Below are 11,859 nucleotides of genomic sequence, written 5' to 3'. Positions count from 1 at the left end.
CGTAAAATTTGCTGTGTTACCTACGCACTTATATAGACGGAGACGAAGACAACGCATGTGGGTATCACCTCCTCTTAAGGGGGTCGCAGCAGACGAATTTTTCAAGCGTTTTAGACCAATAAGCGGTAGTAAATTACACATACTTTGGAATGTCCGATTTTAATTTTTTATACATGTATGAACTCTTTGACAAAATATCTAGGTTATTTAGGAAGTCGATTTTCAATTTTCAATTTTAAAAGACCTTAAAATAACGATTTTTTTTTCAAAAATTCCATGAAATAATTACGTTACATTTGTATTTATTTTTGGCACATCTAATTTTAAATCGAAAAAGTGATTCCTAAAGAGCATAGTCTAGAAGTTTATAAATTCAACCATTTTTTCAAAATTACAATCGGCCTTCAGGAAGTATGTTTAATTTACTACCGCTTTTAGTAGTTTTTATAGCATTGCAAACATGAATATTATATTTCACTTTTCGTAAAGTAATGACATGTTCCTGCGCGTGCGAGAGTTTATTTCTGCGGCGGCTCGCGGCTGCCGACCGGCCGTCATAGATTCTCGGAAGTCGGAAACAATTAGCCGATAAAGATTATTGGATAGGTATAGAACATTACTAATGGGCGACAATAATAATTATATTTTTCCAAATTTAATACAACCCACATATATTTAAATTTCAAGGAAATACAAAGTATAATAACACTATCAATATTTCCGTTATGTAAATTACGATCTAGATTATGTTAGAAACCTTGTAATTTCAAATAATAATAAAGTTTTTAAAAAATATTTTATAAGAACATTTTTAAATAAGTGCATGTTAAATTTTATTAATTTTTTATTGTATTTATTTTAATAATTTGTGATGTATAAACTATAAATTAAATTATAATTTACCTAACGAAAATATTTATATTTAAAAAATTTTTAAAAAATCAGCCTTTTGACTTAAATAAGTGTTTTAACCATATACATTTTTCTGAAAATCAAATTTACATATTGGCTATATTGAATATTTCGAGAAAAAAAATGTATCAATTTTTAAGTTTTTTATTTTTTTATATGGTTTTAGAATTAATTGATTTAGTAAATGAACGTGAGTTTCCTTTTCCTATCGGGGATGGTTTTTAACACTACTTTTTTAAATAATTGTATTTGTATAAAAATGTTAAGCAATGTAATAGTTAATAACTATGAAATAACAAAGTTCTCTTGTGTAGTATAATGTAATTGTACATTTTTGCGAATTGCAGCGAAAGCCGAGTAGTTAGTAGGTAATATAATAGTAAAAGACACGGTTTAAGATATACTATATATATAATATATACTAATATATAATAATAATAATATAATACTAATATATAATATATACGATATATCTTAAACCGTGGTAAAAGATAACGCGCGCAATTGAACATGATATATTGCCATTTTAATTAGGTATACGTAGTTCTGGGAATTCGTAATACTGTCGACGACCGAATGTCCGTGGCACGCGATAATGGATTACACACACTAATGTTCATTTACTACTCACACATAGACATAGCCAAAATGTTCATGTTATGTGAATTGCCTAAATATTACTCCTTAAAACATGATACGCTGGAGCCCCCTTAATACGTTGAGTGCCATGGCATTTAAGATGTGCATTTATAGATTCTGAGACAATGATCAAAAAAGTAGCGTTGAGAATACAATTATATCTAACCATATAATACAGGTCAAAAATAATATTCTATCTGTTTTTTTTTCGTGACCATATTATACTAACCAACAGTTAGTGAACTTAGTACCTACATTATTATATATTCTTATCATACTATTCTATATTTGTAACACTACCCGTAGTTATTGGCTCTAGCCCTAGGGCCGGTTGATGTAGATCTGGCAGCCGTCCCAAACGTCGTCACTTTAAAATCTATGGTTGGGCAAATGCATTATTCTGCTTCTCCTACAATAAATGACACCCCTGTGGCCTATGCTATAACAACTAGACAAGCCTGAAGCCAAAATAATTTATAGCAAGCCAATATGATATTTTGTACCCTTAAGATAATAACAGTGTATTGGAGGGTATACGACGTATACCGCGGATCCCTACTTATGGATTTATGCATATAACTTTAGAAAATTCGTCTATTATGGGTAGACGCCAATTATTAAAAATTAATACATTATGGGCATGTGCAAACTTCTAATTTATCATTAATCATAATTAATATCACTGTATAAAATAAATAACAATATGCAATTATTATCTTATTATGTACACTATGCAGTGTATATATATTATGCTCTGTCCAAAATAAATAGCCTCAACCCCGCATGAAGTTCGGTATTCGGAAAATGCCGAGAGTGTTTACTGTATACTGTACCAAGTACCTATAGGCATATACACAGAATTTTATAACGTTCTGCGCGAGTAATATCGTGTGTAGTGCAAGTGATGGGTTAGTTGAGCCTCATTGCTTAGGCGAACGGCGTGCCGATATTTTAATAGTTAAAAATAGATCAGTGATTAAAAAGTCTCTAAGGTAATCGTGCATGTTAATTGATGATTAGGGCTCGGAATTTCAAGCATTAAAAACTATCAAAAATCAAACCGGCATGGTGACATTATACAATTTATGATGTGGGAAAATATAAAATAATTCATCAAACCGTATCATGAATACTTGGGATTACTGATGGCTTCTATAAGTTAATATAATAATTCTCCTATTCGGTGGCGTATTTGAAAATACAACGACTAAAGTTTAAATTAAATTCAACATTATTAAGAATTTTCAGGACATAAATAATATAGTAATATAAGTATCGCCTACTTTTAATCAGGTTTTTGTTTTACTTGTTTCACCATGGTGACGTTTTTATTACTTATTTAGTTTTCATAAAGACAAAATATTTTGAAATAAACTCAAAATCCGATATTTTCATGAAATATATATACCTATTATTTCAAACATTTATACAGTAAAATGCAATTTTATTTTAAAATTAAAATTCCATTTTTGAACTCTTTAAACAGTGATTCAAATTTGTGGCTGATCCAGCAACTTTTTGATGTACTCAGTAAAACCATACAAATGCTAACCTACCGGGTGCTATAATTGATAATATATATCTACGGGCAATCACAATAACTTTGTATATTATGTATATTAGCGTTAAGATATTTCGAGCGAAGCGAGTATATTTTTTAAGGTATACTTATACCTATTCAAATACTTTTTGGTGCTTGTACCCATACATTTATTTACCAATTCACCACTGCTTATAAATAATATTATTACCTATCGTCTATCACAATTAACCTTAGGATAAGCTATTAAGCTCTGTTGAAATTGTTTTATTATTATTATTATTTATTACTATAGTCTATAATAAAAACATATCTGTACAACTTTTTTATTTCAAAACTATGTGTAGGTATAAAAATCAAACTTTGACGAAATTAGATTTTAATAAAAAATAATTATAGCCTATTTTGATGTCAGTATCTATTTCAAGACAAACGTTATTCAAAAACATAATTTTATATATTATTATTTACTAAACACAGTTAATCTATAAAAAAAAATATTATTACATACAATCCAATTGAAATTCGAAATTTTTCTTAGTTATTATTCTAAAAATGTTGATAAAAAATTGTTTGTTGATTAAAAACGATTGAATATGTAACTCAAGATTTCTCAAAAGACCTTTATCAAAAAAAAATAAAATATATCTAATACCAAGTCAAATTCAATTTTTTTGAGCGTTTGAAGTTCATATTTTTACAACATAGGTTATTTACTCGATTTCTCACTTTCTCAGGTAGCAATTTTCTTATTTTTTTGTAATTCAAAAAGAATAATTATTGTAGATGCATGAACGCCATGAACATTTAACTGAATGTTTATATTCTCATTTTCTATACACCATACAATTTTAAAATATTTTGACACGTTTTGAGCTATTAACGGACATTTTCAGTTTTCAATTTTTTTAGTTTATTTTTCTTTAATTGTCAATACAATTTTGTTTGTTGAGTAAAAAACCATGAAAATTGAATCCAAGGGTCCTCGTATATTGTTACAGGGTTTCATCGATTCCGCCAGACCTTTTTATACTTGGGGTTTAGGTTTATCGATTCCGCCAGTGCAGGTAGTCTAAAACCAACCTACCGATTTTATTTATTTAACTATGTATATTGTATTATTTTATATATATTATATTAATTCACATTGCATTAGTTTTGCATCATCATATATAATAATACCATTGTTTAACTTAAAACTACATTTGACTAAGTTAATTTATATTTAAATTAATTATTGAATTATTTTGTAGATAGCTATATTATTATTATTGTAACATTTTATTTATTTAACTATATTGTATTATTATATATATATATATATATATTAATTCACATTGCATTAGTTTTTTATCATCATATTCCTATATACAATATAAACAATATATTTTACTAAATTAATTTATATTAAGATTAATTATTTAATTATTTTTTTAACCATTTGCTAGGCTGAGGTAAAACTTGGAAGGTGGCGGAATCGATAGGTTGTTTTTAGAATACCTGAACTGGTCGAGTCGATACTGGCGGAATCAATGCTACATTGGCAGAATCGATAAGTCCCCATTGTTACTATAGCAGATAAAAAATATTTTGTTGATGTTGATGTTTTATGTGTATACTGTTTTTTTCGGCATAATTTTGATCTAACATTTATTTATCAAGTCAACCGGTCAATATTGTGGTTTCAAAAAGTTTATCATTGGATTTTTTCTGGTTTTTTTTAACAATTGTTTTTCAGTTCTACCTATTTATACTATAATCTAAATACTTCGATAGATCAAATCGAAATTGTTAATATTTGATTGCTCGTCTGTGTTGATGCTTTTTTTTGCGTTATGCTATAGATTATATACGTTGGTATATATCTTATTTTCAACAATTACAGTACATATGCCATAATAATATAATCGCTGCAATCATGCATAATTTCAATGAGAAAATCATAAACACTAACCTCTTTGATAAAAAAGTTGCATTATTGTATTATATATCTTTGGATTTACTTATTGGTGTAATACTGTAATATAACATAATCTATGGTGATTGCCAAAGTTTTTTTATTTTAAGACGCAGTCTAATAAAGAATATACAGTTTCAATTAACAAAGCATGCATTAACAAAATACATACGGCGTCGGAATTCGGAATGTACTCACGTCACGGATATTACCGTAGCCCGAAAGAGTCAATGTTTAAAGTAAGTTTGTTTTCATATTATTTTGAGTGATAAATTTAAGTTTTGACTTTTAATGAATATTTAATGTCATGAAAGATATACTATCCAAATGGCCAAGTTTATGGTTGACGCATATTTTTTTTTCTGAGCGCGTAATGAATAAATACACAAGATCGAATAACATAAACGCATCACCAGTCACCACGTCGTTTTCCAGATTGCCGAGCGTAAAATAAAAATAATTTGATTATTTAATAATTATTTTCAGTATACTATATTTTATGTTAAGTAGAAATTACATTTATTTACTTTAAAAGTTTTATTTAATAATTCAGAGGTATTCAAACTTTTTCATCTCATGGCTTCTTTGGGTGTTCAAAATATTTGGACGGCTCCTAAATCATTATGAAAAAATTGAAACAACACACGGATGGCCAATATGTTATATGGGTGATAATTACAGTGACTTTAGTGTCTTTAGTACTAGAAATAAAACTTCAAATGGTCGCGTCGTAAGGCGAGTCATTTTCATTTCCACAATAATATTTATAATAATTATACAAGACCTAGGTAAGATAATGGTTTCCGGTGCTTTGGCGCGGCTCCATTTGCAAACCTCGCGACGCCACTGGGAGCCGCGATGCACATTTTGAATAGCTCTGTAATAATTCATAAAAAATGTAGTTACGCTTCTAATATCTAAACATAATTTAATCAATAATCAAAAAAATAATTAAAATAATATATCATTTTGGTATAATTTTAATTTAAAATTATTGACTTTCTTGGTTATTGTTGTCTCACGTTTAGTTATTTAAATGAATAATATTAATAAACATGGTACTTCTTTGGTATGAAAAGTTTTATTATAATGTTAGGTATATCTTTGGATTTATCTTATTGGCGTAATATGATACAATCTATGGCGATTGTCTAATTCGTCGCAGAAGACGTAGTCGGTTAAAGATTCTAAAATTTCAATTCGCAAAGCAGAAATAAACAAAAACATTTTGAATTATGTACAGTTTTATTTTTCATTAGGTAATAAAAATATTTTCAGTCTTCAATTCAGTATTTGATGCGTTCTCGTGTCGGAGTATATACTCGTGTATATACACTACGTCGCGGATTCCACCAAAGGCCAAAAAAGTCGATGTTTGAGGTAAGTCTGTTTTCATATTCTTTTTGGTCTTAAATTTATTTTTAAGACTTTAAATACATATTTAATGTCACGAAAAATGTGCTACCCTAGTATCGTTGACACATATTTTATTTCTGAGCGCAAAATGAATAAGTACGCGAGATTGAATAATATAAATGCGCCGCGTCGTTTTTAAAGTTGTCGGGTGAAAAATAATTTATTATAATTTTATAATTATTATAACCTAAGTTGTGTTTGAAATAAACATTTTAATTTAATTAATAGGAAAACTCGTTGTAACTGATAATTCAATAACTCATAAGACACAATTTTAACTTGTAACTGATAATTTGTTCCAAATCCAACGTTAGAAATTTAGAAGTCATTAATTTAGTAAAAATATATTTTATTGTTATATCAAGTATATTATAATAGTTATTTTTAACCTTTATTGTGTACTTAAGATCTATATCATAGGGATTTATAAAGTTATATAACCTTGTAGAGTTGTAGGTACCTACAACCTACCTATTTACACCTAAAAAAAATAGTTCACCTAGTGGTAAACTGCCTATCCTGACTAAAGTGACCGGTCCGTGTATGCACTTATGAAAAATTTACTAATTAGTAATTACTCATATAGTCAACACATACACATAAGAGTTCTTAATTGCTACAAAATTGTATAGTTATTATTTTTTATGTTGGTACTTAATAATTTAACTCTACTTTATTGCAAACACATTTATTATTTATTTTCTAAAATACAAATTTCAAAAAAAAAAAAAATATATATAAAATTAATTGATATAATATTTATGAATTATTGAAATAAAATTAGTAAGCAAATTAATAAGCAACAATAATTTCTTTGTATAAACGATTATTACATAATAGCTAGGTATTAGGTAGTCATGATAAAAATAAAATATTAAATTTGTTATTTTTGATATTTATTATCTGTAATTACTAAAAATGCATAGGTAATAAAATATTGTTGAACATTTTACTGACCGCAAGTAATTTCAGATAATATGGTATTCGTCAAAAAAAATTTTACAATAAAATATCATATTCAGCAGACAGCAATATGCAGTGTTTCAAAGACGAAGTTTTATAGCAGATGCCAGGTATTGATTCAGATATGGGGTAAGTACAATTTTATATTCTTCAGTAGGTCTCTTATTAATAGTTTTATTGATCAGAGGACACATATCTCGAAATTTTTCAATTAGTTGTATTGTAATTACTAGCTGGTATAACACTATTCCGGTTATCAATAAAGTCGAGAAAAAATTTAGGAAATTGGTCAGGTATGAGATTTTTAAAATATTTTTATTAGTAATTTCCTCAATGATATTTAAATATTTTCACGATTTTTCAGGTACGATGATCTGTAGGTTAGGTTAGAAGTGGTGATAGGGAGAGGGAGGTATAGAGGGATAGAGAGAGAAAGGCAGAAGAGAGAGAGAATGATAGTGTCAGAGAGTGCGATAGTGGGAGGTTGTATGGTATTGAACGGAGATGGTGAGAGAGAGGGTAGGATAGAGAGTAGAGTTAGAAGAAGTGTTGAGAAAGTGATGTGTGGGGGGTAAGGTAGGTATGGTAGAGTGAAAGAGAGGATGGGTGATGGAGGGGTGGGAGAGGGGAATAGGAAGAGAGAGAGAGAGATGGCAGGAGAGGGATAAGTTAGGTAAGGTGGGAGATCGGGTAATAGTTAGTTAGAATAGTTATGTTAACAATGCCGAATTCGTAGGAAAGGATCTTGAATTGCAAAGGTCACTCAACCCTTTAGCTGAAACTACCAAGTTAATAGATTTATAACCTTCGACTTATTGGATAGAATAAAAAGAGTTAGGTATTCTTAAGTGTTATAAAGTTGAATAGGCTATTGATTGTTGACTGTTTGAATTATAAAAGTTTTGTAAAAGATACTTTTAAAGTATACAAGTACATTAGTTTGTTGAAATGTAGGGAGGCTCAGATATAACACGAAAAGTAGTCTCCACACGGCCATACTTCACATAGGTATAATGTCGCCATCATGCCAAATGTGACCTAGTAGTGTTGGGAAAAGCTATTTGAAGTTTAACATTGATTTATAAACCACGAATGTAATGAAAATGTACTAATCCGATATCAATAAAACTGCAATAATATAATATACTTAATCGTATTATACAAAAGTTAAACTTCATAATTATTATTTAAATAAGTAAATATTAATTTACCAATCTAAAATAATATTAAAAGTTGACCTTCTGAGTTCTGACAATGATTTTACTTGAATACTTATAAAAGTGTTCAACTAAAAAGTATGATCTTGGTCATTAAATATTTTGTTAACATATCAGATATATCAAATTAATATTTAATTTAAATCTTTAGAATAACAAATTTTATTTATATTTACAATGTTATCAAAATATACTTTAGTTTTTTTTTGTCTAAAGCTTTAAAATAAGTAACATACAATTATTATACCTTTTTTTATAAAAAAAAATCAAGTACTTTAAAATAAAACGTTTTAAACATAAACTAAAAAATTTAATTATTATATTAGGGCATGATGGCGATATTTTATTATCATTAATAATTAAATCAAATATTTATTTGATAAATATATTTATGACTTAAATAGTATTTGTATACTTTTATTAAATTACTTTATAAGATTTGAAAATATTAAATGTAATTAAAATAATAAACTTAAAAGTAGGCATGATCTGAAATATAAGTAATTAACTAATAACTGTAGAGCTAGGACTTATACTTGTATACACTAACAAATCTTAAAATGTTTGAATGTATGAAATTTAATAATTATTTTGGCAAATTTGAATTTTACTTATTTATTTATCATCAAACAAACTATCATAGAATGCTAATAATAATGTCAAAAGTTTGGACTTGCTTAAAATATATAATTATAAGTATTAACGTACCGTTCAAACCCATAGGTCTGATATAATATGTTGCTATTCAGTGGCGGATCCAGGATTTAATTTTTTTTTTTTTTTTTGGGGGGGGGGGGCATAGTCCAAAATGCAAATCTTAAATTTTTTCTTAAACATTTTAAAACGATAATAGCAATATAGAAATGGATTAGTGAGAATCGTCTTACAAATAAAATAAGATAAGATAGCGATGGCCCGTAGGAACGATACATGGCAAAAATAGCCGGTCTGCCGTCTGCGTTAAGGCGAAATGCCTTTATACCCGCATAATAAAAGTAATAGTAATATGTTTGGGAGAATTTCTTATATAATGATAATATAATAATAATATAAAATATATGTAATGATAATATTTCTTAAATTATAATATAATGTGTTTGAGCGAAACAATATAAAAGATAAAATTATAAAAATTAATAATAAAAAATAATAAAACCTAACTTATGCCAATGGGGGGGGGGGGGCGAGGCCCTTCGGCCCCCCTTAAATCCGCCACTGTTGCTATTAATGCGATTCTATGTGATACGAGTATACCCTAAAAAAACGAATCTTGGACCATATTATATACTTTTTTGACTAAGATAATAGACTTGTTAGAATATAAAAACGATTTAATAATAAAATACAATAATGGAATTAAATGATTTTTGAATATTTTCTTAAAAACAATATGAAGTTGTAACGTAAATATATTTATTATTTAATATTTTAAGTAACATACGTATTGTAATAAAATTATAATCTTTATATCTTATATATAGTAAATTTTATTATGCTATGGTTTCTTTATGATTTAAAATATATTCTTGGGGCCTGGTATGACACTATGGTTGGCCATGCGGTCACTTGTTCTGAGTTTACGCATCGAGTATCGACCAATCGACCGGCGTCATTGGCTCTCAGATGGGTGACCACCTGAGTTCTTGATGACGAATCTTGGTCATATTTACATGTGTATCAATCAAACAGTAAAACCAGACTAATAACCACGCAGTTGATGCCTTGAAAAAAATTTGCCTCTGGCCTGGTATATGCACACAATAGTACAATAACATCAGTGCAACTGCAGTGTAAGTTGGTACACAAAAAGTGCATTTTGAGGCTTGGTGTGTCGCGGTGGTACGCTGTAATCTTTAGAGTGTGTCAAGTATCGTCTAGCGTCGCTAATTCCCGGATGGGCGACTACCTGGGTTTTTAGTGACTAATCCTTGACTCATATACTCACGTGTTTCTAAACCGACTTGTAACCAACATAATGCTAATAGCCATCGTTACCGATGCTAATGTTAAAAATAAGTGCATTATGTAATAATGTAAAATAAGTTCAACTGTACATTGCTTAAATCTATAAAGTATTATAGCTTATGGTACCTACAACTTTTCAAAAATGATAACTAACGAAACGTATGTCATTTGAGATAATATAGATGATAGAATTTTCTCCACTACATTTTATCTTTATTACATTATATATAGTTCAATATCTCACAAAAGAATACAGAAATTGTGATGTAAAGATTACTTAATATACATTTTGTTCGATTATTTACCTTAAAATATATTCATTGTAATAATTAATTATTTCTAGTGTCCGAGAGTCGTTTTTCTAGATAGATACCAAAAAAACAAAATAAAATTGTGATGATGCAACATGATGTTTTTGGGCCAGAAAATGTTAGTAGCTATCAATTTTTCCAAATCATCCTAAAGTAATTAATAAAGTAATTTTACAAAATATGTGAAGATAAAAGAAAAAACCATTTATGTACTTATATTTCAAAGTTGTTTTGATCTTCAAATAACATTTCAAAGTATTCAATTTTTCTTACAAGTGCGAATCATAAAAATGTATGTTGAACAGCTATAAATAAAATTCTTTAGCCTTTTAAATGATCGTTATGTATATGTAAATTTCTCCTACAGGACTTGTAGGTCGAATATAGCACAGACAGATAAATCATTAACACTTATTTGTTATTACTTTTAAAATTTATTTCTAATCATACTCCCAACTCCCAAGTTTGATCACAAATATTCTGTCAACCTTTGAACATATATACGATATAGAAGTTACCATATTACGACAGTTCGTCTGGAGTACCTACTAATATCTGTCAGAGATTTGTCACTTATATATGTGTTTCAACATCCATGATGTATATTCTAAGTTCTAAGAGTTTAACAATCAATAGAACAACTTGATAAGCAAACACTTATATCAGAAGCCAACTACGGATCTTTTTATTCAAAGTGTCCTAGTTAACCATCCGTTTGTCACGCGTTACCCAAATACTATTTATTTTTCTACAGTGATTCAGATTGATGCCTATTAAACCCAGTGACGTAGTCAGCCTTCCTGGAGGAATATTGGGTGTATCGTGTATAGTACTGTATACACTTTTCACCTCTCTAAATCCTAACCCTGGCTACGGCACTGCCTTCCCCGCGTGACAAGCAGATGGTTAAGTAAAAGTCATAAGAAGGTTAGGTTAGGT

The sequence above is a fragment of the Diuraphis noxia genome, unplaced genomic scaffold, assembly GCF_037042655.1.
Source record: "Diuraphis noxia isolate RWA-SAM2 unplaced genomic scaffold, SU_Dnox_SAM2 contig0002, whole genome shotgun sequence".
NCBI classification, from domain to species: domain Eukaryota; kingdom Metazoa; phylum Arthropoda; class Insecta; order Hemiptera; family Aphididae; genus Diuraphis; species Diuraphis noxia.
Note: the sequence above shows the minus strand (reverse complement) of the source record.